Here is a 6,623-nt window from a genome sequence, read left to right on the forward strand (position 1 = left end):
CTGGTCCCTTTTCTACTCTACTGCACTGCTTCACTATTTATGGCAAGCTTCCTACCAATGGGCCTGGTCCCTCCTGGTCCATATCTCTATTGTGTCTGGTATTATTATCATACTAGCTTTTATCTTTTTTATATACAACAATGAGTGAGATTATTGTATCAATCCTTTATTCTAATGCATTTTATTCAGCATAATAATCTCCATGTCCATCCATGTATAAGCAAATTTTATCACTTTATTTTTACTAACCACTGCATATTATTTCATTGTGTATATGTACAACAATTTCTTTAGCCACTCACCTGTTCTTGGCACTTGAGTTGTTTCCAGATTCTGGTTATTGTAAATAGTGTAAATATTGTAAATAGTGTTGTGATGAACATAGGAACACAGATGGCTTTACTGCATAATGTTTTGTGGATCCTAGAAGTGGTATTGTGGAACAATATAGAAATTTAGTTTTTGAGGAATATCTATATTGTTTTGCAAAAAGGCTGGACCAGTCTACATTCCCACTAATAGTGAATGAGAGTCCCTTTCTCCCCACACTCACACCAGCACTGATAGTTCTTGTTCTTTGTGATATGTGCCAGACTCTGTGGTGTAAGATACTATCTCACTTCTGTTTTGCAGCTCCCTGTTGTTTAGCAATGTGGAACATTTTTATGTGCCTTTTAGCCATTTATATTTCTTCTTTGAAGAGATGTTTATTTCTTTTCTCCATTTTCTAATGGTATTAGATTATTTTTTCTTGTTAAGTTCTATCAGTGATTTGATATATCTTAGATATTAACCCCTTATCTCTGATGGGTGTTGGGTGAATAGTTTCTCAAATTCTGTAGTCAATCTTTATATTCTAGTCACTGATTCCTTTGAAAAGTTTAATGTAGTCCCATATGTTTCTCTTTGCTTCCACTTGCTTGAACAGTGGTATTTTTCTCCTTGAAGATGCCTTTAGCTTCAATGTTATGTAGTGTCCAGCCTATGTTCATCAAGGATGTCACCCTATATGTCTTTTATTTGTTGTCTCTGTCTGCTTTTGGTATCAGGGTGATGTTAGCTTCATAGAGTTTGAAAGTTTGATGGTGTTTCTTTTTTTATTATTATTATTATCAATTTCTTTGAAGAGCTTGAAAAGGATTGGCAGTAGGTCCTCTTTAAAGGTTTGAAAAAATTCACTAGTGAATCCATCTGGACCTGGGCTTTTGTTTTGTTTTTGGGAAGCCTTTGATTATCATTTTAATTTCCTCTATTTTGACAGGTCTGATCAAGCTTTCCAGATTAATTTGGTTTGAGTTTGGGAGATTATAGGAGCTCAAAAATTTATCCATTTCTTCCAGGTTCTCTTGTTTTATGGCATAAAGATTCTCAAAGTAACCTCTGATTAATTAGCATTTGAATTTGTGTAGTAACCCTAATGACATCTCTCCTCATTTGTGAATCTGTTTATTAAGTTTCTTTCTTTTCCCTCTCTTTGTGAGTATTGCTAGTGGTTTATTATCTTTTTTATTTTTTCCTTAAAGAACTAAAACTCTGGCTTTTCATTGGTCTTTTACATTGTTCTTTGGGTATCCAATTCATTCATTTCTACTTCTAAGTTTTATTATTTCCTATTACCTTCCTACTTTTGTCTCATTTTGTTGAATCTTTTTCAACATCTTAAGTTGTGCCATTAAGTTATTATGTAGGTCTTTTCCTCCTTCTTATGAATGATTGCAAAGGTCTAAATGTTTCTCTTAATAATTCTTTTTCGTGTCTTAAAATTTCTGATAACTCATATCTTTATTCTCGTTTGTTTCTAGGAAACTTTTCATTTTCCTGTTTGATTTCATCTCTGACTCACTGGTTATTTCTGTTTGTATTTCATATCTACCTTTTAAATAATATTTTACTTAAGCACCATGATTACAAATATGATTGCATTTGGGTTTCAGTCATAAAAATCATACCCCCCTTTACCAGTGCAACCTTCCCCACTACCAATACATTCATCACCCTCCTTCCTCACTTCCCTGCCTGTATTTGAGACAGGCATTCAATGTGTCTCACACTCATTAACATTGTTATGATAGTTGTTAGTGTAGTTATTTATCTAACTGCACTCATATCTATTTTGAATGCATCATTGTTGGACAAGATATTTGATATAATGTTTATCCTCTGAATTTTATAGAGGTGTATTTTCGGGCCCATCATATGGTCTATCTTGGAGAATGCCCCACGTGCACTGGAGAAGAAAACTGTTTTTAGATGTTTGAGGATAAAAATCCCCATATAAATTTACTAGGCCACTCTATTCTATTTTGTCCTTCAGAGTAAATTTCTTTGAGATTTATCCTGGTACAAGGTGGTGGTGAAGTCTCCCACTAATACTGTTTTTGCTGTTAATGTATAATTTTTAGTCTAATAGCATTAATATAATGCAAATATGTGGGTGCACATATGTTTAGGAGTGTGTGATTTCTTTCTAATCTACATATCCTGTGTTTATTAAATAGTGACCCTATCTGTCCTCATAAACTTTTTCAGCCTGAAGTATATTTTGTCTAAAACAAATATTTGTACATTGACTATAATGACATTCAACTCCCTGGGTTGTTTGAAAAGCAATAATGTCACCTTCTTTGTAATCAACAACACCTTACTGAACACTTTGAGCAAGGACAATGCTTGATATTATTTGTTAATTTGCTAAAAATAATATAGAATAATGGTCTAAACTTTCTGCTATAAAACATTTTATAATAAAAGAATAATATTTAAATTCTTTTCTCCACCTGGCTTCTTTGGCCACTTTTTATTTCACCTAGTCATTGTCATAAAGCCTAGATGATAATGAAATGGGCTGATTGGAACATTCACAATGAGAGTTTAATTAGCTTTGAGAGGTTGTATTTTTCTCTGGACAGTTCTAGAAAGAAACCAGGGAGGCCCTGTAGCAGCAACAAGCGTGGTTGTGGAAATATAGATACAGGCTCCCATCAGCAATTCCTGATGCAAGATTTATCCTGATTCACAATATACCACTCTCCCATTTTATCTTGAAAAAACCTCATTTCAAGACCATGTGAACCAGTGTGTTGGGGAAACATGACTTCAGTGACACATCCCATTTGTGTTCTATGCCCTGTTCAGCTTAGAGTGGTTTTTTCCCATGTCTGTGTTTTTGTTTTTGTGATGTATACGTATCCAGCACTGCATATTATTACACAAAGAGCCATGCACAAGAGAAACAGTTCAATATCACTTGTTGAATAGATTTTCTTCACGACATCATCTATTCTTTAATGACAAAGATTCTGTTAACTTTAATGACATCACTTCCCCAAATAATTTCCTGAACAGAGGACTGTCATTACCACGACGACCGCCAGGTAGCGCTCGCCGACCTCGCTAGGCCCCGGGGTCATGGCCCCGGAAGCAGATCCCTCCCTAGGCCTGGAGAAGGAGGCTCAGAGTGGCTTCAGAAGACTCTGGGATCTCCACCTGCACGGTCGGACTCAGGATTGATGCTGGAAATAAATATGAAAATGCCAAGAATAACGGTACAGCTCACTTTCTGAGGCCTATGGCTTTTAAGCTGTGGAAATTCTTGCTGACATAATTCAAAACAGCACTTTGGGAGAGGCAGAGATTGAACGAGAACGTGGAGTACTCCTTAGAGCAAAGCAGGACGATGAACCCAATTTGCAAGAAGTTGTTTTTGATGATCTTCATGCCACAGCTTACCAAGATACTGCACATGGTAGAACCATTTTAGCACCCACTGAAAATATCCAGTCTATGAATTGTAATGATTATTTTAGTGGATCCTATCACCACACATTATAAGGGACCAAGAATAGTACTTGCTGCTGCTGCTGGAGGAGTTTCACATGATGAATTGCTCGAGTTAGTGAAGTCTCATTTTGGTGACTCTTTGTCTTCATACAAAGGAGAAATACCTGCCTCTGCTTCCTTGCAAGTCACAGAAGGTGAGATTCGACTCATTACAGGATGACAAGATGCCTTTAGCACATATTGCAGTTGCTGTTGAAGCTGTTGGGTGGGCACATCCAGATACAGTCTGCCTCACGGTTGCAAACACCCTGATTGGCAACTGGGATTGTTCATTTGGAGGAGGAATGAATTTATCTGGTAAACTGGCTCAGCTCATGTGTCATGGTAATCTCTGTCATAGTTTCCAGTCTTTCAAGATTTCCTACACAGACACAGGACATATGGGGAATTTATATGGTTTGTGAACCAGCCACTATTACAGATATGCTACATCTGGTTCAAAGAGAATGGATGCGACTTTGTCCAAGCGTTACTGAAAGTGAAGTTGCTTGAGCCTAAAAAATCTGCTGGAAAACAAACATGCTGTTACAGCTAGATGGTTCTACTCCAATAGGTGAAGATATTGGCAGACAAATGTTGTGTATAATAGAAGAATTCCCGTCCCTGAACTTGAAGCAAGATTGATGCTGTAAATTGTGGAGACAATTCGAGAAGTTTGTATGAAATATATTTATGATAAAAGTCCAGCTGTTGCTGCTGTTGGTCCCATCGAACATCTGCCAGATTTTAACCAGATTCGCAGTAGCATCTGCTGGGCTCCGTGATTAAAATGCTCCTACTAATCAAGATATAATATGTAATGTAGTTTTTTATATATGTAAATACTCATGTAGGTTTTTAGCTATACTGTGTCAAGCTCTTAGAGGATACTTAGAGGAAAACATTTTCAAATTATCACAAAGTATGTTAAAGAATGAAACTTGCATGGTATTTTCAGTTTTTATTATAAAAATGCACACACAAAAAATAATTTTCTGAACAGTGATTTTTTTTATAATCTGGGAAATTTAAAGAGACACTGAAGACCTGGAGGTACATTGATGCCATTATTTTCATGCTACAGCAAGAAAATCTGTGCCTGGTCTCACAGTGAGTGTTACATAGAACATATGTTATTCCTACCCAAATTCCAGGTGAAGTGGTCTGGGATAATGGATCTACATGTGGCCTTCTCAAGTCTCTTCTTCCTCTGCAACCTCACTTTTAACAAGACCCCAACATAGTGGTCCATTCAGCTCTGAATTCTATTCACAGCTTCTGTATATTCATGATGAGCTTTTCTGCAAAACTCACATCACCCATCAGATACTCCAGAACGTTCTCTGCCTTTCCACATTGTACTAGATCTCCTTTGAATTGCTCTTACTTTACTGCTCCATTCTTTTGCTGAGGAATCTGACATCAACTGCCCATATATGGTAGAGAGCTCTTGTTCTAATTTTCCTAGATAGCACTTTTGTTTTTCAACCTGGATATTCTGCATCAATAGGAGACAGTAAGAGAAATTCATGTGCCCAATAATGAGATAAAATATTGGGGGGGGGATGTTGTGGGGTTTCCTCAACAAGGGTTGCTTATGGAATCCAGAGAGAATTGAGAAGAAGCAAGGCATAGATTCTGAAAATATGAGTGGGAGTTAATTCTCACCAAATGATCAGAAATGTTTTTCTTTCTTTTAGGAGGTACCCAGGACCCCAGCTTTATCTGAGAACTCAACAGGAGAGGAGGAATGGCCAAAGGTGACGCTTGGTTCTGATGGACATCCGTATTTGTGTGTGTGTGTGTGTGTGTGTGGTGTGTGTGTGTGTGTGTGTGTGTGTGTGTGTGTATGTGTGTGTGTGGGGGGGTTCTGATGGGACATCTGTGTGTGTGTGTGTGTGTTCCTTTTTACTTGATAAGATTCTGCAAGTGGGCAGGTCCCTCCCTAAAGACTCTTGGGAAGAATTAGAAAGAACTGCTTCTCCCAGGTGCTAGTTACAACACTTAGCAGAACAGTGGCAGTAAAACCATTGTCTTAAATTTGTTTTGTTTTGATTAGGGGCCCTTCAAGGCAGTACCCAAGGCTTGTTCTTGCCCCTGCTATTAGAGATAACAACTGGAGGGATCTGTGGATCATACGGGATGCTTAGGCTGGAAATCATGTTGATGTGTGCAAAGCAAGTACCCTACAGGATGTATTATTGCTTTGGCCCCCAACTTCTCCTGAGATGTGGTACTAGTTATTCCTTTTTGCTTATTGGATGACCAGGAAGTTTCCAGAAAAAAAATTATCAGTGGGCTTGTTATGTAAGTGGACCTTCAATATATTCTGTGAGGTCTCTGCCAGCATCTGGGCAAAGTTATCCCAGAATACGGACAAGGATCAGAGTTGACAGTGTTTCCTCTCTTTTATCACTATCAGTATTTCTGGAAAATTTAACTTTCTTCTTCTAGTGATGGTGAGAGAAATTCATAGACCTCATTACTGTACATGACCTATTGGTTTATAGATCACTCTAAATTTTCAGGAAGAAAATATCAGACCTCCTTTCTCCAGGTCTTCCCCAGGGGTCAGAAAAACAAATGTATGTGAGCATAGAGGAGGCCCCTACCCGTCTGACTTCCTCATTTGCTCAAATGCCTCTCGAAAATGGACCCACTTATCTGGAAACTTGAATGTTTCCAATTTTTCCCTTTTTTCCAGAAATTGATACAGTTAATACATCATATGCTCATGCTGTGTAAATATATATTAAAAGAGAGAGGAGAGGGATAAATGTCATTAAAGTAGAATAGAATTTTAA

At 37.5% G+C, this 6,623-nt stretch overlaps 1 pseudogene; it reads left to right on the top strand.

Annotated features, from left to right (window-relative positions):
* The window catches only part of LOC126024303 (mitochondrial-processing peptidase subunit beta-like), an 8,983-nt pseudogene extending 4,350 nt beyond the window's left edge, over positions 1-4,633 (top strand).
* Positions 4,634-6,623: the final 1,990 nt, after the last annotated feature.

The sequence above is a fragment of the Suncus etruscus genome, chromosome 12, assembly GCF_024139225.1.
Source record: "Suncus etruscus isolate mSunEtr1 chromosome 12, mSunEtr1.pri.cur, whole genome shotgun sequence".
Taxonomy (NCBI): Eukaryota; Metazoa; Chordata; class Mammalia; order Eulipotyphla; family Soricidae; genus Suncus; species Suncus etruscus.